At 43.9% G+C, this 27229-nt stretch overlaps 1 long non-coding RNA gene across 47 annotated transcripts in view; it reads right to left on the bottom strand.

The window, feature by feature from the left end:
* Positions 1-27229, bottom strand: part of LOC307181221 — a 2056127-nt gene that overhangs the window by 384859 nt on the left and 1644039 nt on the right. For 46 of the 47 annotated variants that reach the window (XR_013826124.1, XR_013826125.1, XR_013826150.1 and 43 more), the window contains one exon: positions 659-740. The exons of the other annotated variant lie outside the window; for it this stretch is intronic. This is a non-coding gene — a long non-coding RNA (uncharacterized lncRNA). The remainder of the gene's footprint in view (positions 1-658; positions 741-27229) is intronic. 47 annotated transcript variants of the gene reach the window in all.

Below are 27229 nucleotides of genomic sequence, written 5' to 3'. Positions count from 1 at the left end.
AGCGAGTTGAAGAAAGGAGCTCAGGGGCACTGTAATTCACAAACCTGCAGAGTTATAAATGACAGCTATCGTCCAAAAATAGACTGAAGTAAGGCTGCCAAGAGGACTTGAAAGCGGGGCAGAATTGCAGGAAACCGATTTCAGGAGGTAGACTGGAATTGCATTGAAAGCATAGGAAAAGAGGCAGAACGTCCACAATGATGCACTTGGACAAAAAGGGCGTATGCGTTTTTTCCTGAATATATTCAGGAAAAAACGCATACGCCCCTTTTGGCCAACCAAGCAAGCTTGCAAAGGAAATCTGCACTACAATGAAGTCTCACTTCCCCCCGGTCAAAAGGGCCATCTGAAAAAAGTGTAAAATCCAGAAAGGCAGGACAGGCCATGGAGAACTGGGAGCCTTGTTATGCTGATGGGCGGGATGTAAATTGCCAACAACCACTCGGGAGAAGTGTATGGTGTTTCCTGAAACAACTAAAAAACAAAGCAACAGAGCCTAGGGCACTGCCACTTATGGTCCTATAGCTTAGGGAAATTAAAATCAAAAAGACACAGCCACTCCAAAGTTTGGAACGGCTCTCTTTACAAGAACCTCGTTTACAGTACAAGTTCAACATCACAGAAAGTGAAAAATGGATAAAGAACTTGTGGTACTTACGTACAATGCAGTATCACTCAGCAATGAAATCTATGTCATCAGGCCCGTAGCAGCATAATGAGTGGATTCAGGTACGATGATTCTAAATGAAATAAGTCACACAGAAAAAGAAACATCATAAGATATCACTAATACACGGAATGTAAACTTGGCTACACAGGAACTGCATTCCAAAACAGAACAGGGTCTCAAATTTAGAAAACCAACTTATGCTTGCTTAAGGGGAAAGGTGAGTTGGGGTGCTGCATAAAACCAGAGATTGAAATGAGCACAGATAAAGTTCCTTAAGCCAAATATGGAATAGACAAGAGCTACTCCTTGCTCAACGAAATGGACTCAAAACCCCATATTAAACGCCTAAGAATGTACCTGACTAGTAAGTATCTTAAAACCTATGGATTGCTATGTCTCCGAAAGAGAATCAAGCATGTGTACAGGGGCATAAACGCAGCAGTGATAGGATTGGAGAGGTTCGGTGAGCAAATGAAGACCCTTTGAAGTCATATTGCATGGTACCCATTCCACGGGTTTCAACTACCCAGGTTTTAGGTATTCTTCCTTCAGCTAAAACATGCATGTGGAACCCAGAGTATGATCAACCATGTGATCGGGAGACGTGTTCAAATATGTCTCAGTTTTCCTCCCCTGGTACTCGGGTGCAACATTCCAGACGCTTTACTAACACTCTCCCCACTTGGAGAGTCAGCGCCTTTAACCTCCTGTTTGGCCCAGTTTGCAATTTCTGCGGAAGATGAACAGGAATAGCGAGAACCAATGAGAGGCTAGCTGGAGGTGTCTGGACGGGCAAATTTAACTCTCATTTCCCACCAGGAAGAGGAAATAACCAAAGGCTCAGCGTGCCGTGCAGGAACCAGATTAGGGCCTGAAGCCATCCTGCGGTGTTGCGGCCAGGTCACAAGAAAGCGAGTTGAAGAAAGGAGCTCAGGGGCACTGTAATTCACAAACCTGCAGAGTTATAAATGACAGCTATCGTCCAAAAATAGACTGAAGTAAGGCTGCCAAGAGGACTTGAAAGCGGGGCAGAATTGCAGGAAACCGATTTCAGGAGGTAGACTGGAATTGCATTGAAAGCATAGGAAAAGAGGCAGAACGTCCACAATGATGCACTTGGCCAAAAAGGGCGTATGCGTTTTTTCCTGAATATATTCAGGAAAAAACGCATACGCCCTTTTTGGCCAACCAAGCAAGCTTGCAAAGGAAATCTGCACTACAATGAAGTCTCACTTCCCCCCGGTCAAAAGGGCCATCTGAAAAAAATGTAAAATCCAGAAAGGCAGGACAGGCCATGGAGAACTGGGAGCCTTGTTATGCTGATGGGCGGGATGTAAATTGCCAACAAGCACTTGGGAGAAGTGTATGGTGTTTCCTGAAACATCTAAAAAACAAAGCAACAGAACCTAGGGCACTTCCACTTATGGTCCTATAGCTTAGGGAAATTAAAATCAAAAAGACACAGCCACCCCAAAGTTTGGAACGGCTCTGTTTACAAGAACCTCGTTTACAGTACAAGTTCAACATCGCAGAAAGTGAAAAATGGATAAAGAAGTTGTGGTATTTACTTACAAAGCAATATAACTCAGCAATGAAATCTGTGTCATCAGGCCCTTAGCAGCCCAATGAGTGGATTCAGGTATGATGATTCTAACTGAAATAAGTCACACAGAAAAAGAAACATCATAAGATATCAGTAATACACGGAATGTAAACTTGGCTACACAGGAACTGAATTACAGAACAGAACAGGGTCTCAAATTTAGAAAACCAACTTATGCTTGCTTAAGGGTAAAGGTGAGTTGGGGTGCTGCATAAAACCAGAGATTGAAATGAGCACAGATAAAGTTCCTTAAGCCAAATATGGAATAGACAAGAGCTACTCCTTGCTCAACGAAATGGACTCAACACCGCATATTAAGCGCCTAAGAATGTACCTGACTAGTAAGTATCTTAAAACCTATGGATTGCTATGTCTCCAAAAGAGAATCAAGCATGTGTACAGGGGCATAAACGCAGCAGTGATAGGATTGGAGAGGTTCGGTGAGCAAATGAAGACCCTTTGAAGTCATATTGCATGGTACCCATTACACGGGTCTTAACTCTCCAGGTTTAAGGTATTCTTCCTTCAGCTAAAACATGCATGTGGAACCCAAGTATGATCAACCATGTGAACGGGAGACGTGTTCAAATATGTCTCAGTTTTCCTCCCCTGGTACTCGGGTGCAACATTCCAGACGCTTTACTAACACTCTCCCCACTTGGAGAGTCAGCGCCTTTAACCTCCTGTTTGGCCCAGTTTGCAATTTCTGCGGAAGATGAACAGGAATAGCGAGAACCAATGAGAGGCTAGCTGGAGGTGTCTGGATGGGCAAATTTAACTCTCATTTCCCACCAGGAAGAGGAATTAACCAAACGCTCAGCGTGCCGGGCCGGAACCAGATTAGGGCCTGAAGCCATCCTGCGGTGTTGCGGCCAGCTCAAAAGAAAGCGAGTAGAAGAAAGGAGCTCAGGGGCACTGTAATTCACAAACCTGCAGAGTTATAAATGACAGCTATCGTCCAAAAATAGACTGAAGTAAGGCTGCCAAGAGGACTTGAAAGCGGGGCAGAATTGCAGGAAACCAATTTCAGGAGGTAGACTGGAATTGCATTGAAAGCATAGGAAAAGAGGCAGAACGTCCACAATGATGCACTTGGCCAAAAAGGGCGTATGCGTTTTTTCCTGAATATATTCAGGAAAAAACGCATACGCCCTTTTTGGCCAACCAAGCAAGCTTGCAAAGGAAATCTGCACTACAATGAAGTCTCACTTCCCCACGGTCAAAAGGGCCATCTGAAAAAAGTGTAAAATCCAGAAAGGCAGGACAGGCCATGGAGAACTGGGAGCCTTGTTATGCTGATGGGCCTGATGTAAATTGCCAACAACCACTCGGGAGAAGTGTATGGTGTTTCCTGAAACATCTAAAAAACAAAGCAACAGAACCTAGGGCACTTCCACTTATGGTCCTATAGCTTAGGGAAATTAAAATCAAAAAGACACAGCCACCCCAAAGTTTGGAACGGCTCTCTTTACAAGAACCTCGTTTACAGTACAAGTTCAACATCGCAGAAAGTGAAAAATGGATAAAGAAGTTGTGGTATTTACTTACAAAGCAATATCACTCAGCAATGAAATCTGTGTCATCAGGCCCGTAGCAGCACAATGAGTGGATTCAGGTATGATGATTCTAACTGAAATAAGTCACACAGAAAAAGAAACATCATAAGATATCAGTAATACACGGAATGTAAACTTGGCTACAGAGGAACTGAATTACAGAACAGAACAGGGTCTCAAATTTAGAAAACAAACTTATGCTTGCTTAAGGGTAAATGTGAGTTGGGGTGCTGCATAAAACCAGAGATTGAAATGAGCACAGATAAAGTTCCTTAAGTCAAATATGGAATAGACAAGAGCTACTCCTTGCTCAACGAAATGGACTCAACACCGCATATTAAACGCGTAAGAATGTACCTGACTAGTAAGTATCTTAAAACCTATAGATTGCGATGTCTCTGAAAGAGAATCAAGCATGTGTACAGGGGCATAAACGCAGCAGTGATAGGATTGGAGAGGTTCGGTGAGCAAATGAAGACCCTTTGAAGTCATATTGCATGGTACCCATTACACGGGTCTTAACTCTGCAGGTTTTAGGTATTCTTCCTTCAGCTAAAACATGCATGTGGAACCCAGAGTATGATCAACCATGTGATCGGGAGACGTGTTCAAATATGTCTCAGTTTTCCTCCCCTGGTACTCGGGTGCAACATTCCAGACGCTTTACTAACACTCTCCCCAGTTGGAGAGTCAGCGCCTTTAACCTCCTGTGTGGCACAGTTTGCAATTTCTGCGGAAGATGAACAGGAATAGCGAGAACCAATGAGAGGCTAGCTGGAGGTGTCTGGACGGGCAAATTTAACTCTCATTTCCCACCAGGAGGCGGAAATAACCAAAGGCTCAGCGTGCCGTGCCAGAACCAGATTAGGGCCTGAAGCCATCCTGCGGTGTTGCGGCCAGCTCAAAGAAAGCGAGTTGAAGAAAGGAGCTCAGGGGCACTGTAATTCACAAACCTGCAGAGTTATAAATGACAGCTATCGTCCAAAAATAGACTGAAGTAAGGCTGCCAAGAGGACTTGAAAGCGGGGCAGAATTGCAGGAAACCGATTTCAGGAGGTAGACTGGAATTGCATTGAAAGCATAGGAAAAGAGGCAGAACGTCCACAATGATGCACTTGGCCAAAAAGGGCGTATGCGTTTTTTCCTGAATATATTCAGGAAAAAACGCATACGCCCTTTTTGGCCAACCAAGCAAGCTTGCAAAGGAAATCTGCACTACAATGAAGTCTCACTTCCCCCCGGTCAAAAGGGCCATCTGAAAAAAGTGTAAAATCCAGAAAGGCAACAGGCCATTGAGAACTGGGAGCCTTGTTATGCTGATGGGCGGGATGTAAATTGCCAACAGACACTCGGGAGAAGTGTATGGTGTTTCCTGAAACATCTAAAAAACAAAGCAACAGAGCCTAGGGCACTGCCACTTATGGTCCTATAGCTTAGGGAAATTAAAATCAAAAAGAAACAGCCACCCCAAAGTTTGGAATGGCTCTGTTTACAAGAACCTCGTTTACAGTACAAGTTCAACATCGCAGAATGTGAAGAATGGATAAAGAAGTTGTGGTATTTACTTACAAAGCAATATCACTCAGCAATGAAATCTGTGTCATCAGGCCCTTAGCAGCACAATGAGTGGATTCAGGTATGATGATTCTAACTGAAATAAGTCACACAGAAAAAGAAACATCATAAGATATCAGTAATACACGGAATGGAAACTTGGCTACACAGGAACTGAATTACAGAACAGAACAGGGTCTCAAATTTAGAAAACCAACTTATTCTTGCTTAAGGGGAAAGGTGAGTTGGGGTGCTGCATAAAACCAGAGATTGAAATGAGCACAGATAAAGTTCCTTAAGCCAAATATGGAATAGACAAGAGCTACTCCTTGCTCAACGAAATGGACTCAACACCCCATATTAAACGCCTAAGAATGTACCTGACTAGTAAGTATCTTAAAACCTATGGATTGCTATGTCTCCGAAAGACAATCAAGCATGTGTACAGGGGCATAAACGCAGCAGTGATAGGATTGGAGAGATGCGGTGAGCAAATGAAGACCCTTTGAAGTCATATTGCATGGTACCCATTCCACGGGTTTCAACTACCCAGGTTTTAGGTATTCTTCCTTCAGCTAAAACATGCATGTGGAACCTAGAGTATGATCAACCATGTGATCGGGAGACGTGTTCAAATATGTCTCAGTTTTCCTCCCCTGGTACTCGGGTGCAACATTCCAGATGCTTTACTAACACTCTCCCCACTTGGAGAGTCAGTCCCTTTAACCTCCTGTTTGGCCCAGTTTGCAATTTCTGCGGAAGATGAACAGGAATACCGAGAACCAATGAGAGGCTAGCTGGAGGTGTCTGGACGGGCAAATTTAACTCTCATTTCCCACCAGGAAGAGGAATTAACCAAAGGCTCAGCATGCCGGGCCGGAACCAGATTAGGGCCTGAAGCCATCCTGTGGTGTTGCGGCCAGGTCACAAGAAAGCGAGTTGAAGAAAGGAGCTCAGGGGCACTGTAATTCACAAACCTGCAGAGTTATAAATGACAGCTATCGTCCAAAAATAGACTGAAGTAAGGCTGCCAAGAGGACTTGAAAGCGGGACAGAATTGCAGGAAACCGATTTCAGGAGGTAGACTGGAATTGCATTGAAAGCATAGGAAAAGAGGCAGAACGTCCACAATGATGCACTTGGCCAAAAAGGGCGTATGCGTTTTTTCCTGAATATATTCAGGAAAAAACGCATACGCCCTTTTTGGCCAACCAAGCAAGCTTGCAAAGGAAATCTGCACTACAATGAAGTCTCACTTCCCCCCGGTCAAAAGGGCCATCTGAAAAAAGTGTAAAATCCAGAAAGGCAGGACAGGCCATGGAGAACTGGGAGCCTTGTTATGCTGATGGGCGGGATGTAAATTGCCAACAGACACTTGGGAGAAGTGTATGGTGTTTCCTGAAACATCTGAAAAACAAAGCAACAGAGCCTAGGGCACTTCCACTTACGGTCCTATAGCTTAGGGAAATTAAAATCAAAAAGACACAGCCACCCCAAAGTTTGGAACGGTTCTGTTTACAAGAACCTCGTTTACAGTACAAGTTCAACATCGCAGAAAGTGAAGAATGGATAAAGAAGTTGTGGTATTTACTTACAAAGCAATATCACTCAGCAATGAAGTCTGTGTCATCAGGCCCTTAGCAGCACAATGAGTGGATTCAGGTATGATGATTCTAACTGAAATAAGTCACACAGAAAAAGAAACATCATAAGATATCAGTAATACACGGAATGTAAACTTGGCTACACAGGAACTGAATTACAGAACAGAACAGGGTCTCAAATTTAGAAAACCAACTTATTCTTGCTTAAGGGGAAAGGTGAGTTGGGGTGCTGCATAAAACCAGAGATTGAAATGAGCACAGATAAAGTTCCTTAAGCCAAATATGGAATAGACAAGAGCTACTCCTTGCTCAACGAAATGGACTCAACACCCCATATTAAACGCCTAAGAATGTACCTGACTAGTAAGTATCTTAAAACCTATGGATTGCTATGTCTCCGAAAGACAATCAAGCATGTGTACAGGGGCATAAACGCAGCAGTGATAGGATTGGAGAGATGCGGTGAGCAAATGAAGACCCTTTGAAGTCATATTGCATGGTACCCATTCCACGGGTTTCAACTACCCAGGTTTTAGGTATTCTTCCTTCAGCTAAAACATGCATGTGGAACCTAGAGTATGATCAACCATGTGATCGGGAGACGTGTTCAAATATGTCTCAGTTTTCCTCCCCTGGTACTCGGGTGCAACATTCCAGACGCTTTACTAACACTCTCCCCACTTGGAGAGTCAGTCCCTTTAACCTCCTGTTTGGCCCAGTTTGCAATTTCTGCGGAAGATGAACAGGAATACCGAGAACCAATGAGAGGCTAGCTGGAGGTGTCTGGACGGGCAAATTTAACTCTCATTTCCCACCAGGAAGAGGAATTAACCAAAGGCTCAGCATGCCGGGCCGGAACCAGATTAGGGCCTGAAGCCATCCTGTGGTGTTGCGGCCAGGTCACAAGAAAGCGAGTTGAAGAAAGGAGCTCAGGGGCACTGTAATTCACAAACCTGCAGAGTTATAAATGACAGCTATCGTCCAAAAATAGACTGAAGTAAGGCTGCCAAGAGGACTTGAAAGCGGGGCAGAATTGCAGGAAACCGATTTCAGGAGGTAGACTGGAATTGCATTGAAAGCATAGGAAAAGAGGCAGAACGTCCACAATGATGCACTTGGCCAAAAAGGGCGTATGCATTTTTTCCTGAATATATTCAGGAAAAAACGCATACGCCCTTTTTGGCCAACCAAGCAAGCTTGCAAAGGAAATCTGCACTACAATGAAGTCTCACTTCCCCCCGGTCAAAAGGGCCATCTGAAAAAAGTGTAAAATCCAGAAAGGCAGGACAGGCCATGGAGAACTGGGAGCCTTGTTATGCTGATGGGCGGGATGTAAATTGCTAACAGACACTTGGGAGAAGTGTATGGTGTTTCCTGAAACATCTGAAAAACAAAGCAACAGAGCCTAGGGCACTTCCACTTACGGTCCTATAGCTTAGGGAAATTAAAATCAAAAAGACACAGCCACCCCAAAGTTTGGAACGGCTCTGTTTACAAGAACCTCGTTTACAGTACAAGTTCAACATCGCAGAAAGTGAAAAATGGATAAAGAAGTTGTGGTATTTACTTACAAAGCAATATCACTCAGCAATGAAGTCTGTGTCATCAGGCCCTTAGCAGCACAATGAGTGGATTCAGGTATGATGATTCTAACTGAAATAAGTCACACAGAAAAAGAAACATCATAAGATATCAGTAATACACGGAATGTAAACTTGGCTACACAGGAACTGAATTACAGAACAGAACAGGGTCTCAAATTTAGATAACCAACTTATGCTTGCTTAAGGGTAAAGGTGAGTTGGGGTGCTGCATAAAACCAGAGATTGAAATGAGCACAGATAAAGTTCCTTAAGTCAAATATGGAATAGACAAGAGCTACTCCTTGCTCAACGAAATGGACTCAACACCGCATATTAAACGCCTAAGAATGTACCTGACTAGTAAGTATCGTAAAACCTATGGATTGCTATGTCTCCAAAAGAGAATCAAGCATGTGTACAGGGGCATAAACGCAGCAGTGATAGGATTGGAGAGGTTCGGTGAGCAAATGAAGACCCTTTGAAGTCATATTGCATGGTACCCATTCCACGGGTCTCAACTCTCAGGTTTAAGGTATTCTTCCTTCAGCTAAAACATGCATGTGGAACCCAGAGTATGATCAACCATGTGAACGGGAGACGTGTTCAAATATGTCTCAGTTTTCCTCCCCTGGTACTCGGGTGCAACATTCCAGACGCTTTACTAACACTCTCCCCACTTGGAGAGTCAGCGCCTTTAACCTCCTGTTTGGCCCAGTTTGCAATTTCTGCGGAAGATGAACAGGAATAGCGAGAACCAATGAGAGGCTAGCTGGAGGTGTCTGGACGGGCAAATTTAACTCTCATTTCCCACCAGGAAGAGGAATTAACCAAAGGCTCATCGTGCCGTGCCGGAACCAGATTAGGGCCTGAAGCCATCCTGCGGTGTTGCGGCCAGGTCACAAGAAAGCGAGTTGAAGAAAGGAGCTCAGGGGCACTGTAATTCACAAACCTGCAGAGTTATAAATGACAGCTATCGTCCAAAAATAGACTGAAGTAAGGCTGCCAAGAGGACTTGAAAGCGGGGCAGAATTGCAGGAAACCGATTTCAGGAGGTAGACTGGAATTGCATTGAAAGCATAGGAAAAGAGGCAGAACGTCCACAATGATGCACTTGGCCAAAAAGGGCGTATGCGTTTTTTCCTGAATATATTCAGGAAAAAACGCATACGCCCTTTTTGGCCAACCAAGCAAGCTTGCAAAGGAAATCTGCACTACAATGAAGTCTCACTTCCCCCCGGTCAAAAGGGCCATCTGAAAAAAGTGTAAAATCCAGAAAGGCAACAGGCCATTGAGAACTGGGAGCCTTGTTATGCTGATGGGCGGGATGTAAATTGCCAACAGACACTCGGAGAAGTGTATGGTGTTTCCTGAAACATCTAAAAAACAAAGCAACAGAGCCTAGGGCACTGCCACTTATGGTCCTATAGCTTAGGGAAATTAAAATCAAAAAGAAACAGCCACCCCAAAGTTTGGAATGGCTCTGTTTACAAGAACCTCGTTTACAGTACAAGTTCAACATCGCAGAAAGTGAAGAATGGATAAAGAAGTTGTGGTATTTACTTACAAAGCAATATCACTCAGCAATGAAATCTGTGTCATCAGGCCCTTAGCAGCACAATGAGTGGATTCAGGTATGATGATTCTAACTGAAATAAGTCACACAGAAAAAGAAACATCATAAGATATCAGTAATACACGGAATGGAAACTTGGCTACACAGGAACTGAATTACAGAACAGAACAGGGTCTCAAATTTAGAAAACCAACTTATTCTTGCTTAAGGGGAAAGGTGAGTTGGGGTGCTGCATAAAACCAGAGATTGAAATGAGCACAGATAAAGTTCCTTAAGCCAAATATGGAATAGACAAGAGCTACTCCTTGCTCAACGAAATGGACTCAACACCCCATATTAAACGCCTAAGAATGTACCTGACTAGTAAGTATCTTAAAACCTATGGATTGCTATGTCTCCGAAAGACAATCAAGCATGTGTACAGGGGCATAAACGCAGCAGTGATAGGATTGGAGAGGTTCGGTGAGCAAATGAAGACCCTTTGAAGTCATATTGCATGGTACCCATTCGACGGGTTTCAACTACCCAGGTTTTAGGTATTCTTCCTTCAGCTAAAACATGCATGTGGAACCTAGAGTATGATCAACCATGTGATCGGGAGACGTGTTCAAATATGTCTCAGTTTTCCTCCCCTGGTACTCGGGTGCAACATTCCAGACGCTTTACTAACACTCTCCCCACTTGGAGAGTCAGTCCCTTTAACCTCCTGTTTGGCCCAGTTTGCAATTTCTGCGGAAGATGAACAGGAATACCAAGAACCAATGAGAGGCTAGCTGGAGGTGTCTGGACGGGCAAATTTAACTCTCATTTCCCACCAGGAAGAGGAATTAACCAAAGGCTCAGCATGCCGGGCCGGAACCAGATTAGGGCCTGAAGCCTTCCTGTGGTGTTGCGGCCAGGTCACAAGAAAGCGAGTTGAAGAAAGGAGCTCAGGGACACTGTAATTCACAAACCTGCAGAGTTATAAATGACAGCTATCGTCCAAAAATTGACTGAAGTAAGGCTGCCAAGAGGACTTGAAAGCGGGGCAGAATTGCACGAAACCGATTTCAGGAGGTAGACTGGAATTGCATTGAAAGCATAGGAAAAGAGGCAGAACGTCCACAATGATGCACTTGGCCAAAAAGGGCGTATGCGTTTTTTCCTGAATATATTCAGGAAAAAACGCATACGCCCTTTTTGGCCAACCAAGCAAGTTTGCAAAGGAAATCTGCACTACAATGAAGTCTCACTTCCCCCCGGTCAAAAGGGCCATCTGAAAAAAGTGTAAAATCCAGAAAGGCAGGACAGGCCATGGAGAACTGGGAGCCTTGTTATGCTGATGGGCGGGATGAAAATTGCCAACAACCACTCGGGAGAAGTGTATGGTGTTTCCTGAAACATCTAAAAAACAAAGCAACAGAACCTAGGGCACTTCCACTTATGGTCCTATAGCTTAGGGAAATTAAAATCAAAAAGACACAGCCACCCCAAAGTTTGGAACGGCTCTGTTTACAAGAACCTCGTTTACAGTACAAGTTCAACATCGCAGAAAGTGTAAAATGGATAAAGAAGATGTGGTACTTACTTACAAAGCAATATCACTCAGCAATGAAATCTGTGTCATCAGGCCCTTAGCAGCACAATGAGTGGATTCAGGTACGATGATTCTAACTGAAGTAAGTCACACAGAAAAAGAAACATCATAAGATATCAGTAATACACGGAATGTAAACTTGGCTACACAGGAACTGAATTACAGAACAGAACAGGGTCTCAAATTTAGAAAACCAACTTATGCTTGCTTAAGGGTAAAGGTGAGATGGGGTGCTGCATAAAACCAGAGATTGAAATGAGCACACATAAAGTTCCTTAAGTCAAATATGGAATAGACAAGAGCTACTCCTTGCTCAACGAAATGGACTCAACACCGCATATTAAACGCCTAAGAATGTACCTGACTAGTAAGTTTCTTAAAACCTATGGATTGCTATGTCTCCGAAAGAGAATCAAGCATGTGTACAGGGGCATAAACGCAGCAGTGATAGGATTTGGAGAGGTTCGGTGAGCAAATGAAGACCCTTTGAAGTCATATTGCATGGTACCCATTCCACGGGTCTCAACTCTCCAGGTTTAAGGTATTCTTCCTTCAGCTAAAACATGCATGTGGAACATAGAGTATGATCAACCATGTGATCGGGAGATGTGTTCAAATATGTCTCAGTTTTCGTACCCTGGTACTCGGGTGCAACATTCCAGACGCTTTACTAACACTCTCCCGACTTGGAGAGTCAGTCCCTTTAACCTCCTGTTTGGCCCAGTTTGCAATTTCTGCGGAAGATGAACAGGAATAGCGAGAACCAATGAGAGGCTAGCTGGAGGTGTCTGGACGGGCAAATTTAACTCTCATTTCCCACCAGGAAGAGGAATTAACCAAAGGCTCAGCGTGCCGTGCCGGAACCAGATTAGGGCCTGAAGCCATCCTGCGGTGTTGCGGCCAGCTCAAAAGAAAGCGAGTTGAAGAAAGGAGCTCAGGGGCACTGTAATTCACAAACCTGCAGAGTTATAAATGACAGCTATCGTCCAAAAATAGACTGAAGTAAGGCTGCCAAGAGGACTTGAAAGCGGGGCAGAATTGCAGGAAACCGATTTCAGGAGGTAGACTGGAATTGCATTGAAAGCATAGGAAAAGAGGCAGAACATCCACAATGATGCACTTGGCCAAAAAGGGCGTATGCGTTTTTTCCTGAATATATTCAGGAAAAAACGCATACGCCCTTTTTGGCCAACCAAGCAAGCTTGCAAAGGAAATCTGCACTACAATGAAGTCTCACTTCCCCCCGGTCAAAAGGGCCATCTGAAAAAAGTGTAAAATCCAAAAAGGCAGGACAGGCCATGGACAACTGGGAGCCTTGTTATGCTGATGGGCGGGATGTAAATTGCCAACAACCGCTCGGGAGAAGTGTATGGTGTTTCCTGAAACATCTAAAAAACAAAGCAACAGAACCTAGGGCACTTCCACTTATGGTCCTATAGCTTAGGGAAATTAAAATCAAAATGACACAGCCACCCCAAAGTTTGGAACGGCACTGTTTACAAGAACCTCGTTTACAGTACAAGTTCAACATCGCAGAAAGTGAAAAATGGATAAAGAAGTTGTGGTATTCACTTACAAAGCAATATCACTCAGCAATGAAATCTATGTCATCAGGCCCTTAGCAGCACAATGAGTGGATTCAGGTATGATGATTCTAACTGAAATAAGTCACACAGAAAAAGAAACATCATAAGATATCAGTAATACACGGAATGGAAATTGGCTACACAGGAACTGAATTACAGAACAGAACAGGGTCTCAAATTTAGAAAACCAACTTATGCTTGCTTAAGGGTAAAGGTGAGTTGGGGTGCTGCATAAAACCAGAGATTGAAATGAGCACAGATAAAGTGTCTTAAGCCAAATATGGAACAGACAAGAGCTACTCCTTGCTCAATGAAATGGACTCAACACCGCATATTAAACGCCTAAGAATGTACCTGACTAGTAAGTATCTTAAAACCTATGGATTGCTATGTCTCCGAAAGAGAATCAAGCATGTGTACAGGGGCATAAACGCAGCAGTGATAGGATTGGAGAGGTTCGGTGAGCAAATGAAGACCCTTTGAAGTCATATTGCATGGTACCCATTCCACGGGTTTCAACTACCCAGGTTTTAGGTATTCTTCCTTCAGCTAAAACATGCATGTGGAACTCAGAGTATGATCAACCATGTGATCGGGAGACGTGTTCCAATATGTCTCAGTTTTCCTCCCCTGGTACTCGGGTGCAACATTCCAGACGCTTTACTAACACTCTCCCCACTTGGCTAGTCAGCGCCTTTAACCTCCTGTTTGGCCCAGTTTGCAATTTCTGCGGAAGATGAACAGGAATAGCGAGAACCAATGAGAGGCTAGCTGGAGGTGTCTGGACGGGCATATTTAACTCTCATTTCCCACCAGGAAGAGGAATTAACCAAAGGCTCAGCATGCCGGGCCGGAACCAGATTAGGGCCTGAAGCCATCCTGCGGTGTTGCGGCCAGGTCACAAGAAAGCGAGTTGAAGAAAGGAGCTCAGGGGCACTGTAATTCACAAACCTGCAGAGTTATAAATGACAGCTATCGTCCAAAAATAGACTGAAGTAAGGCTGCCAAGAGGACTTGAAAGCGGGGCAGAATTGCAGGAAACCGATTTCAGGAGGTAGACTGGAATTGCATTGAAAGCATAGGAAAAGAGGCAGAACGTCCACAATGATGCACTTGGCCAAAAAGGGCGTATGCGTTTTTTCCTGAATATATTCAGGAAAAAACGCATACGCCCTTTTTGGCCAACCAAGCAAGCTTGCAAAGGAAATCTGCACTACAATGAAGTCTCACTTCCCCCCGGTCAAAAGGGCCATCTGAAAAAAGTGTAAAATCCAGAAAGGCAGGACAGGCCATGGAGAACTGGGAGCCTTGTTATGGTGATGGGCGAGATGTAAATTGCCAACAACCACTCGGGAGAAGTGTATGGTGTTTCCTGAAACATCTAAAAAACAAAGCAACAGAACCTAGGGCACTTCCACTTATGGTCCTATAGCTTAGGGAAATTAAAATCAAAAAGACACAGCCACCCCAAAGTTTGGAACGGCTCTGTTTACAAGAACCTCGCTTACAGTACAAGTTCAACATCGCAGAAAGTGAAAAATGGATAAAGAAGTTGTGGTATTAACTTACAAAGCAATATCACTCAACAATGAAATCTGTGTCATCAGGCCCTTAGCAGCACAATGAGTGGATTCAGGTATGATGATTCTAACTGAAATAAGTCACACAGAAAAAGAAACATCATAAGATATCAGTAATACACGGAATGTAAACTTGGCTACACAGGAACTGAATTACAGAACAGAACAGGGTCTCAAATTTAGAAAACCAACTTATTCTTGCTTAAGGGTAAAGGTGAGTTGGGGTGCTGCATAAAACCAGAGATTGAAATGAGCACAGATAAAGTTCCTTAAGCCAAATATGGAATAGACAAGAGCTACTCCTTGCTCAACGAAATGGACTCAACACCCCATATTAAACGCCTAAGAATGTACCTGACTAGTAAGTATCTTAAAACCTATGGATTGCTATGTCTCCGAAAGACAATCAAGCATGTGTACAGGGGCATAAACGCAGCAGTGATAGGATTGGAGAGGTTCGGTGAGCAAATGAAGACCCTTTGAAGTCATATTGCATGGTACCCATTCCACGGGTTTCAACTACCCAGGTTTTAGGTATTCTTCCTTCAGCTAAAACATGCATGTGGAACCCAGAGTATGATCAACCATGTGATCGGGAGACGTGTTCCAATATGTCTCAGTTTTCCTCCCCTGGTACTCGGGTGCAACATTCCAGACGCTTTACTAACACTCTCCCCACTTGGAGAGTCAGTCCCTTTAACCTCCTGTTTGGCCCAGTTTGCAATTTCTGCGGAAGATGAACAGGAATAGCGAGAACCAATGAGAGGCTAGCTGGAGGTGTCTGGACGGGCAAATTTAACTCTCATTTCCCACCAGGAAGAGGAATTAACCAAAGGCTCAGCATGCCGGGCCGGAACCAGATTAGGGCCTGAAGCCATCCTGCGGTGTTGCGGCCAGGTCACAAGAAAGCGAGTTGAAGAAAGGAGCTCAGGGGCACTGTAATTCACAAACCTGCAGAGTTATAAATGACAGCTATCGTCCAAAAATAGACTGAAGTAAGGCTGCCAAGAGGACTTGAAAGCGGGGCAGAATTGCAGGAAACCGATTTCAGGAGGTAGACTGGAATTGCATTGAAAGCATAGGAAAAGAGGCAGAACGTCCACAATGATGCACTTGGCCAAAAAGGGCGTATGCGTTTTTTCCTGAATATATTCAGGAAAAAACGCATACGCCCTTTTGGGCCAACCAAGCAAGCTTGCAAAGGAAATCTGCACTACAATGAAGTCTCACTTCCCCCCGGTCAAAAGGGCCATCTGAAAAAAGTGTAAAATCCAGAAAGGCAGGACAGGCCATGGAGAACTGGGAGCCTTGTTATGCTGATGGGCGGGATGTAAATTGCCAACAGACACTTGGGAGAAGTGTATGGTGTTTCCTGAAACATCTAAAAAACAAAGCAACAGAACCTAGGGCACTTCCACTTATGGTCCTATAGCTTAGGGAAATTAAAATCAAAAAGACACAGCCACCCCAAAGTTTGGAACGGCTCTGTTTACAAGAACCTCGTTTACAGTACAAGTTCAACATCGCAGAAAGTGAAAAATGGATAAAGAAGTTGTGGTATTTACTTACAAAGCAATATCACTCAGCAATGAAATCTGTGTCATCAGGCCCTTAGCAGCACAATGAGTGGATTCAGGTATGATGATTCCAACTGAAATAAGTCACACAGAAAAAGAAACATCATAAGATATCAGTAATACACGGAATGTAAACTTGGCTACACAGGAACTGAATTACAGAACAGAACAGGGTCTCAAATTTAGAAAACCAACTTATGCTTGCTTAAGGGGAAAGGTGAGTTGTGGTGCTGCATAAAACCAGAGATTGAAATGAGCACAGATAAAGTTCCTTAAGTCAAATATGGAATAGACAAGAGCTACTCCTTGCTCAACGAAATGGACTCAACACCCCATATTAAACGCCTAAGAATGTACCTGACTAGTAAGTATCTTAAAACCTATGGATTGCTATGTCTCCGAAAGAGAATCAAGCATGTGTACAGGGGCATAAACGCAGCAGTGATAGGATTGGAGAGGTTCGGTGAGCAAATGAAGACCCTTTGAAGTCATATTGCATGGTACCCATTACACGGGTCTCAACTCTCCAGGTTTAAGGTATTCTTCCTTCAGCTAAAACATGCATGTGGAACCTAGAGTATGATCAACCATGTGATCGGGAGTCGTGTTCAAATATGTCTCAGTTTTCGTACCCTGGTACTCGGGTGCAACATTCCAGACGCTTTACTAACACTCTCCCCACTTGGAGAGTCAGTCCCTTTAACCTCCTGTTTGGCCCAGTTTGCAATTTCTGCGGAAGATGAACAGGAATAGTGAGAACCAATGAGAGGCTAGCTGGAGGTGTCTGGACGGGCAAATTTAACTCTCATTTTCCACCATGAAGAGGAATTAACCAAAGGCTCAGCGTGCCCTGCCGGAACCAGATTAGGGCCTGAAGCCATCCTGTGGTGTTGCGGCCAGCTCAGAAGTAAGCAAGTTGAAGAAAGGAACTCAGGGGCACTGTAATTCACAAACCTGCAGAGTTATAAATGACAGCTATCGTCCAAAAATAGACTGAAGTAAGGCTGCCAAGAGGACTTGAAAGCGGGGCAGAATTGCAGGAAACCGATTTCAGGAGGTAGACTGGAATTGCATTGAAAGCATAGGAAAAGAGGCAGAACGTCCACAATGATGCACTTGGCCAAAAAGGGCGTATGCGTTTTTTCCTGAATATATTCAGGAAAAAACGCATACGCCCTTTTTGGCCAACCAAGCAAGCTTGCAAAGGAAATCTGCACTACAATGAAGTCTCACTTCCCCCCGGTCAAAAGGGCCATCTGAAAAAAGTGTAAAATCCAGAAAGGCAGGACAGGCCATGGAGAACTGGGAGCCTTGTTATGCTGATGGGCGGGATGTAAATTGCCAACAACCACTCGGGAGAAGTGTATGGTGTTTCCTGAAACATCTAAAAAACAAAGCAACAGAACCTAGGGCACTTCCACTTATGGTCCTATAGCTTAGGGAAATTAAAATCAAAAAGACACAGCCACCCCAAAGTTTGGAATGGCTCTGTTTACAAGAACCTCGTTTAGAGTACAAGTTCAACATCGCAGAAAGTGAAAAATGGATAAAGAAGTTGTGGTATTTACTTACAAAGCAATATCACTCAGCAATGAAATCTGTGTCATCAGGCCCTTAGCAGCACAATGAGTGGATTCAGGTATGATGATTCTAACTGAAATAAGTCACACAGAAAAAGAAACATCATAAGATATCAGTAATACACGGAATGTAAACTTGGCTACACAGGAACTGAATAACAGAACAGAACAGTGTCTCAAATTTAGACAACCAACTTATGCTTGCTTAAGGGTAAAGGTGAGTTGTGGTGCTGCATAAAACCAGAGATTGAAATGAGCACAGATAAAGTTCCTTAAGTCAAATATGGAATAGATAAGAGCTACTCCTTGCTCAACGAAATGGACTCAACACCGCATATTAAACGCCTAAGAATGTACCTGACTAGTAAGTATCTTAAAACCTAGGGATTGCTATGTCTCCGAAAGAGAATCAAGCATGTGTACAGGGGCATAAACGCAGCAGTGATAGGATTGGAGAGGTTCGGTGAGCAAATGAAGACCCTTTGAAGTCATATTGCATGGTACCCATTACACGGGTCTTAACTCTCCAGGTTTAAGGTATTCTTCCTTCAGCTAAAACATGCATGTGGAACCTAGAGTATGATCAACCATGTGATCGGGAGACGTGTTCAAATATGTCTCAGTTTTCGTACCCTGGTACTCGGGTGCAACATTCCAGACGCTTTACTAACACTCTCCCGACTTGGAGAGTCAGCGCCTTTAACCTCCTGTTTGGCCCAGTTTGCAATTTCTGCGGAAGATGAACAGGAATAGCGAGAACGAATGAGAGGCTAGCTGGAGGTGTCTGGACGGGCAAATTTAACTCTCATTTCCCACCAGGAAGAGGAATTAACCAAAGGCTCAGCGTGCCGTGCCGGAACCAGATTAGGGCCTGAAGCCATCCTGCGGTGTTGCGGCCAGCTCAAAAGAAAGCGAGTTGAAGAAAGGAGCTCAGGGGCACTGTAATTCACAAACCTGCAGAGTTATAAATGACAGCTATCGTCCAAAAATAGACTGAAGTAAGGCTGCCAAGAGGACTTGAAAGCGGGGCAGAATTGCAGGAAACCGATTTCAGGAGGTAGACTGGAATTGCATTGAAAGCATAGGAAAAGAGGCAGAACATCCACAATGATGCACTTGGCCAAAAAGGGCGTATGCGTTTTTTCCTGAATATATTCAGGAAAAAACGCATACGCCCTTTTTGGCCAACCAAGCAAGCTTGCAAAGGAAATCTGCACTACAATGAAGTCTCACTTCCCCCCGGTCAAAAGGGCCATCTGAAAAAAGTGTAAAATCCAAAAAGGCAGGACAGGCCATGGACAACTGGGAGCCTTGTTATGCTGATGGGCGGGATGTAAATTGCCAACAACCACTCGGGAGAAGTGTATGGTGTTTCCTGAAACATCTAAAAAACAAAGCAACAGAACCTAGGGCACTTCCACTTATGGTCCTATAGCTTAGGGAAATTAAAATCAAAAAGACACAGCCACCCCAAAGTTTGGAACGGCTCTGTTTACAAGAACCTCGCTTACAGTACAAGTTCAACATCGCAGAAAGTGAAAAATGGATAAAGAAGTTGTGGTATTAACTTACAAAGCAATATCACTCAACAATGAAATCTGTGTCATCAGGCCCTTAGCAGCACAATGAGTGGATTCAGGTATGATGATTCTAACTGAAATAAGTCACACAGAAAAAGAAACATCATAAGATATCAGTAATACACGGAATGTAAACTTGGCTACACAGGAACTGAATTACAGAACAGAACAGGGTCTCAAATTTAGAAAACCAACTTATTCTTGCTTAAGGGTAAAGGTGAGTTGGGGTGCTGCATAAAACCAGAGATTGAAATGAGCACAGATAAAGTTCCTTAAGCCAAATATGGAATAGACAAGAGCTACTCCTTGCTCAACGAAATGGACTCAACACCCCATATTAAACGCCTAAGAATGTACCTGACTAGTAAGTATCTTAAAACCTATGGATTGCTATGTCTCCGAAAGAGAATCAAGCATGTGTACAGGGGCATAAACGCAGCAGTGATAGGATTGGAGAGGTTCGGTGAGCAAATGAAGACCCTTTGAAGTCATATTGCATGGTACCCATTCCACGGGTTTCAACTACCCAGGTTTTAGGTATTCTTCCTTCAGCTAAAACATGCATGTGGAACCCAGAGTATGATCAACCATGTGATCGGGAGACGTGTTCCAATATGTCTCAGTTTTCCTCCCCTGGTACTCGGGTGCAACATTCCAGACGCTTTACTAACACTCTCCCCACTTGGAGAGTCAGTCCCTTTAACCTCCTGTTTGGCCCAGTTTGCAATTTCTGCGGAAGATGAACAGGAATAGCGAGAACCAATGAGAGGCTAGCTGGAGGTGTCTGGACGGGCAAATTTAACTCTCATTTCCCACCAGGAAGAGGAATTAACCAAAGGCTCAGCATGCCGGGCCGGAACCAGATTAGGGCCTGAAGCCATCCTGCGGTGTTGCGGCCAGGTCACAAGAAAGCGAGTTGAAGAAAGGAGCTCAGGGGCACTGTAATTCACAAACCTGCAGAGTTATAAATGACAGCTATCGTCCAAAAATAGACTGAAGTAAGGCTGCCAAGAGGACTTGAAAGAGGCGCAGAATTGCAGGAAACCGATTTCAGGAGGTAGACTGGAATTGCATTGAAAGCATAGGAAAAGAGGCAGAACGTCCACAATGATGCACTTGGCCAAAAAGGGCGTATGCGTTTTTTCCTGAATATATTCAGGAAAAAACGCATACGCCCTTTTTGGCCAACCAAGCAAGCTTGCAAAGGAAATCTGCACTACAATGAAGTCTCACTTCCCCCCGGTCAAAAGGGCCATCTGAAAAAAGTGTAAAATCCAGAAAGGCAGGACAGGCCATGGAGAACTGGGAGCCTTGTTATGCTGATGGGCGGGATGTAAATTGCCAACAGACACTTGGGAGAAGTGTATGGTGTTTCCTGAAACATCTAAAAAACAAAGCAACAGAACCTAGGGCACTTCCACTTATGGTCCTATAGCTTAGGGAAATTAAAATCAAAAAGACACAGCCACCCCAAAGTTTGGAACGGCTCTGTTTACAAGAACCTCGTTTACAGTACAAGTTCAACATCGCAGAAAGTGAAAAATGGATAAAGAAGTTGTGGTATTTACTTACAAAGCAATATCACTCAGCAATGAAATCTGTGTCATCAGGCCCTTAGCAGCACAATGAGTGGATTCAGGTATGATGATTCCAACTGAAATAAGTCACACAGAAAAAGAAACATCATAAGATATCAGTAATACACGGAATGTAAACTTGGCTACACAGGAACTGAATTACAGAACAGAACAGGGTCTCAAATTTAGAAAACCAACTTATGCTTGCTTAAGGGGAAAGGTGAGTTGTGGTGCTGCATAAAACCAGAGATTGAAATGAGCACAGATAAAATTCCTTAAGTCAAATATGGAATAGACAAGAGCTACTCCTTGCTCAACGAAATGGACTCAACACCCCATATTAAACGCCTAAGAATGTACCTGACTAGTAAGTATCTTAAAACCTATGGATTGCTATGTCTCCGAAAGAGAATCAAGCATGTGTACAGGGGCATAAACGCAGCAGTGATAGGATTGGAGAGGTTCGGTGAGCAAATGAAGACCCTTTGAAGTCATATTGCATGGTACCCATTACACGGGTCTCAACTCTCCAGGTTTAAGGTATTCTTCCTTCAGCTAAAACATGCATGTGGAACCTAGAGTATGATCAACCATGTGATCGGGAGTCGTGTTCAAATATGTCTCAGTTTTCGTACCCTGGTACTCGGGTGCAACATTCCAGACGCTTTACTAACACTCTCCCCACTTGGAGAGTCAGTCCCTTTAACCTCCTGTTTGGCCCAGTTTGCAATTTCTGCGGAAGATGAACAGGAATAGTGAGAACCAATGAGAGGCTAGCTGGAGGTGTCTGGACGGGCAAATTTAACTCTCATTTTCCACCATGAAGAGGAATTAACCAAAGGCTCAGCGTGCCCTGCCGGAACCAGATTAGGGCCTGAAGCCATCCTGTGGTGTTGCGGCCAGCTCAGAAGTAAGCAAGTTGAAGAAAGGAACTCAGGGGCACTGTAATTCACAAACCTGCAGAGTTATAAATGACAGCTATCGTCCAAAAATAGACTGAAGTAAGGCTGCCAAGAGGACTTGAAAGCGGGGCAGAATTGCAGGAAACCGATTTCAGGAGGTAGACTGGAATTGCATTGAAAGCATAGGAAAAGAGGCAGAACGTCCACAATGATGCACTTGGCCAAAAAGGGCGTATGCGTTTTTTCCTGAATATATTCAGGAAAAAACGCATACGCCCTTTTTGGCCAACCAAGCAAGCTTGCAAAGGAAATCTGCACTACAATGAAGTCTCACTTCCCCCCGGTCAAAAGGGCCATCTGAAAAAAGTGTAAAATCCAGAAAGGCAGGACAGGCCATGGAGAACTGGGAGCCTTGTTATGCTGATGGGCGGGATGTAAATTGCCAACAACCACTCGGGAGAAGTGTATGGTGTTTCCTGAAACATCTAAAAAACAAAGCAACAGAACCTAGGGCACTTCCACTTATGGTCCTATAGCTTAGGGAAATTAAAATCAAAAAGACACAGCCACCCCAAAGTTTGGAATGGCTCTGTTTACAAGAACCTCGTTTAGAGTACAAGTTCAACATCGCAGAAAGTGAAAAATGGATAAAGAAGTTGTGGTATTTACTTACAAAGCAATATCACTCAGCAATGAAATCTGTGTCATCAGGCCCTTAGCAGCACAATGAGTGGATTCAGGTATGATGATTCTAACTGAAATAAGTCACACAGAAAAAGAAACATCATAAGATATCAGTAATACACGGAATGTAAACTTGGCTACACAGGAACTGAATAACAGAACAGAACAGTGTCTCAAATTTAGACAACCAACTTATGCTTGCTTAAGGGTAAAGGTGAGTTGTGGTGCTGCATAAAACCAGAGATTGAAATGAGCACAGATAAAGTTCCTTAAGTCAAATATGGAATAGATAAGAGCTACTCCTTGCTCAACGAAATGGACTCAACACCGCATATTAAACGCCTAAGAATGTACCTGACTAGTAAGTATCTTAAAACCTATGGATTGCTATGTCTCCGAAAGAGAATCAAGCATGTGTACAGGGGCATAAACGCAGCAGTGATAGGATTGGAGAGGTTCGGTGAGCAAATGAAGACCCTTTGAAGTCATATTGCATGGTACCCATTACACGGGTCTTAACTCTCCAGGTTTAAGGTATTCTTCCTTCAGCTAAAACATGCATGTGGAACCTAGAGTATGATCAACCATGTGATCGGGAGACGTGTTCAAATATGTCTCAGTTTTCGTACCCTGGTACTCGGGTGCAACATTCCAGACGCTTTACTAACACTCTCCCGACTTGGAGAGTCAGCGCCTTTAACCTCCTGTTTGGCCCAGTTTGCAATTTCTGCGGAAGATGAACAGGAATAGCGAGAACGAATGAGAGGCTAGCTGGAGGTGTCTGGACGGGCAAATTTAACTCTCATTTCCCACCAGGAAGAGGAATTAACCAAAGGCTCAGCGTGCCGTGCCGGAACCAGATTAGGGCCTGAAGCCATCCTGCGGTGTTGCGGCCAGCTCAAAAGAAAGCGAGTTGAAGAAAGGAGCTCAGGGGCACTGTAATTCACAAACCTGCAGAGTTATAAATGACAGCTATCGTCCAAAAATAGACTGAAGTAAGGCTGCCAAGAGGACTTGAAAGCGGGGCAGAATTGCAGGAAACCGATTTCAGGAGGTAGACTGGAATTGCATTGAAAGCATAGGAAAAGAGGCAGAACATCCACAATGATGCACTTGGCCAAAAAGGGCGTATGCGTTTTTTCCTGAATATATTCAGGAAAAAACGCATACGCCCTTTTTGGCCAACCAAGCAAGCTTGCAAAGGAAATCTGCACTACAATGAAGTCTCACTTCCCCCCGGTCAAAAGGGCCATCTGAAAAAAGTGTAAAATCCAAAAAGGCAGGACAGGCCATGGACAACTGGGAGCCTTGTTATGCTGATGGGCGGGATGTAAATTGCCAACAACCACTCGGGAGAAGTGTATGGTGTTTCCTGAAACATCTAAAAAACAAAGCAACAGAACCTAGGGCACTTCCACTTATGGTCCTATAGCTTAGGGAAATTAAAATCAAAATGACACAGCCACCCCAAAGTTTGGAACGGCACTGTTTACAAGAACCTCGTTTACAGTACAAGTTCAACATCGCAGAAAGTGAAAAATGGATAAAGAAGTTGTGGTATTCACTTACAAAGCAATATCACTCAGCAATGAAATCTATGTCATCAGGCCCTTAGCAGCACAATGAGTGGATTCAGGTATGATGATTCTAACTGAAATAAGTCACACAGAAAAAGAAACATCATAAGATATCAGTAATACACGGAATGGAAATTGGCTACACAGGAACTGAATTACAGAACAGAACAGGGTCTCAAATTTAGAAAACCAACTTATGCTTGCTTAAGGGTAAAGGTGAGTTGGGGTGCTGCATAAAACCAGAGATTGAAATGAGCACAGATAAAGTGTCTTAAGCCAAATATGGAACAGACAAGAGCTACTCCTTGCTCAATGAAATGGACTCAACACCGCATATTAAACGCCTAAGAATGTACCTGACTAGTAAGTATCTTAAAACCTATGGATTGCTATGTCTCCGAAAGAGAATCAAGCATGTGTACAGGGGCATAAACGCAGCAGTGATAGGATTGGAGAGGTTCGGTGAGCAAATGAAGACCCTTTGAAGTCATATTGCATGGTACCCATTCCACGGGTTTCAACTACCCAGGTTTTAGGTATTCTTCCTTCAGCTAAAACATGCATGTGGAACTCAGAGTATGATCAACCATGTGATCGGGAGACGTGTTCCAATATGTCTCAGTTTTCCTCCCCTGGTACTCGGGTGCAACATTCCAGACGCTTTACTAACACTCTCCCCACTTGGAGAGTCAGCGCCTTTAACCTCCTGTTTGGCCCAGTTTGCAATTTCTGCGGAAGATGAACAGGAATAGCGAGAACCAATGAGAGGCTAGCTGGAGGTGTCTGGACGGGCATATTTAACTCTCATTTCCCACCAGGAAGAGGAATTAACCAAAGGCTCAGCATGCCGGGCCGGAACCAGATTAGGGCCTGAAGCCATCCTGCGGTGTTGCGGCCAGGTCACAAGAAAGCGAGTTGAAGAAAGGAGCTCAGGGGCACTGTAATTCACAAACCTGCAGAGTTATAAATGACAGCTATCGTCCAAAAATAGACTGAAGTAAGGCTGCCAAGAGGACTTGAAAGCGGGGCAGAATTGCAGGAAACCGATTTCAGGAGGTAGACTGGAATTGCATTGAAAGCATAGGAAAAGAGGCAGAACGTCCACAATGATGCACTTGGCCAAAAAGGGCGTATGCGTTTTTTCCTGAATATATTCAGGAAAAAACGCATACGCCCTTTTTGGCCAACCAAGCAAGCTTGCAAAGGAAATCTGCACTACAATGAAGTCTCACTTCCCCCCGGTCAAAAGGGCCATCTGAAAAAAGTGTAAAATCCAGAAAGGCAGGACAGGCCATGGAGAACTGGGAGCCTTGTTATGGTGATGGGCGAGATGTAAATTGCCAACAACCACTCGGGAGAAGTGTATGGTGTTTCCTGAAACATCTAAAAAACAAAGCAACAGAACCTAGGGCACTTCCACTTATGGTCCTATAGCTTACGGAAATTAAAATCAAAAAGACACAGCCACTCCAAAGTTTGGAACGGCTCTGTTTACAAGAACCTCGCTTACAGTACAAGTTCAACATCGCAGAAAGTGAAAAATGGATAAAGAAGTTGTGGTATTAACTTACAAAGCAATATCACTCAACAATGAAATCTGTGTCATCAGGCCCTTAGCAGCACAATGAGTGGATTCAGGTATGATGATTCTAACTGAAATAAGTCACACAGAAAAAGAAACATCATAAGATATCAGTAATACACGGAATGTAAACTTGGCTACACAGGAACTGAATTACAGAACAGAACAGGGTCTCAAATTTAGAAAACCAACTTATTCTTGCTTAAGGGTAAAGGTGAGTTGGGGTGCTGCATAAAACCAGAGATTGAAATGAGCACAGATAAAGTTCCTTAAGCCAAATATGGAATAGACAAGAGCTACTCCTTGCTCAACGAAATGGACTCAACACCCCATATTAAACGCCTAAGAATGTACCTGACTAGTAAGTATCTTAAAACCTATGGATTGCTATGTCTCCGAAAGAGAATCAAGCATGTGTACAGGGGCATAAACGCAGCAGTGATAGGATTGGAGAGGTTCGGTGAGCAAATGAAGACCCTTTGAAGTCATATTGCATGGTACCCATTCCACGGGTTTCAACTACCCAGGTTTTAGGTATTCTTCCTTCAGCTAAAACATGCATGTGGAACCCAGAGTATGATCAACCATGTGATCGGGAGACGTGTTCCAATATGTCTCAGTTTTCCTCCCCTGGTACTCGGGTGCAACATTCCAGACGCTTTACTAACACTCTCCCCACTTGGAGAGTCAGTCCCTTTAACCTCCTGTTTGGCCCAGTTTGCAATTTCTGCGGAAGATGAACAGGAATAGCGAGAACCAATGAGAGGCTAGCTGGAGGTGTCTGGACGGGCAAATTTAACTCTCATTTCCCACCAGGAAGAGGAATTAACCAAAGGCTCAGCATGCCGGGCCGGAACCAGATTAGGGCCTGAAGCCATCCTGCGGTGTTGCGGCCAGCTCAAAAGAAAGCGAGTTGAAGAAAGGAGCTCAGGGGCACTGTAATTCACAAACCTGCAGAGTTATAAATGACAGCTATCGTCCAAAAATAGACTGAAGTAAGGCTGCCAAGAGGACTTGAAAGCGGGGCAGAATTGCAGGAAACCGATTTCAGGAGGTAGACTGGAATTGCATTGAAAGCATAGGAAAAGAGGCAGAACGTCCACAATGATGCACTTGGCCAAAAAGGGCGTATGCGTTTTTTCCTGAATATATTCAGGAAAAAACGCATACGCCCTTTTTGGCCAACCAAGCAAGCTTGCAAAGGAAATCTGCACTACAATGAAGTCTCACTTCCCCCCGGTCAAAAGGGCCATCTGAAAAAAGTGTAAAATCCAGAAAGGCAGGA

This window comes from Stenella coeruleoalba (assembly GCF_951394435.1).
Source record: "Stenella coeruleoalba genome assembly, contig: scaffold_47, whole genome shotgun sequence".
Lineage (NCBI taxonomy): Eukaryota > Metazoa > Chordata > Mammalia > Artiodactyla > Delphinidae > Stenella > Stenella coeruleoalba.
The sequence above is the reverse complement of the archived record's forward strand: the minus strand, read 5'-3'. Positions and strand labels throughout refer to the sequence as shown.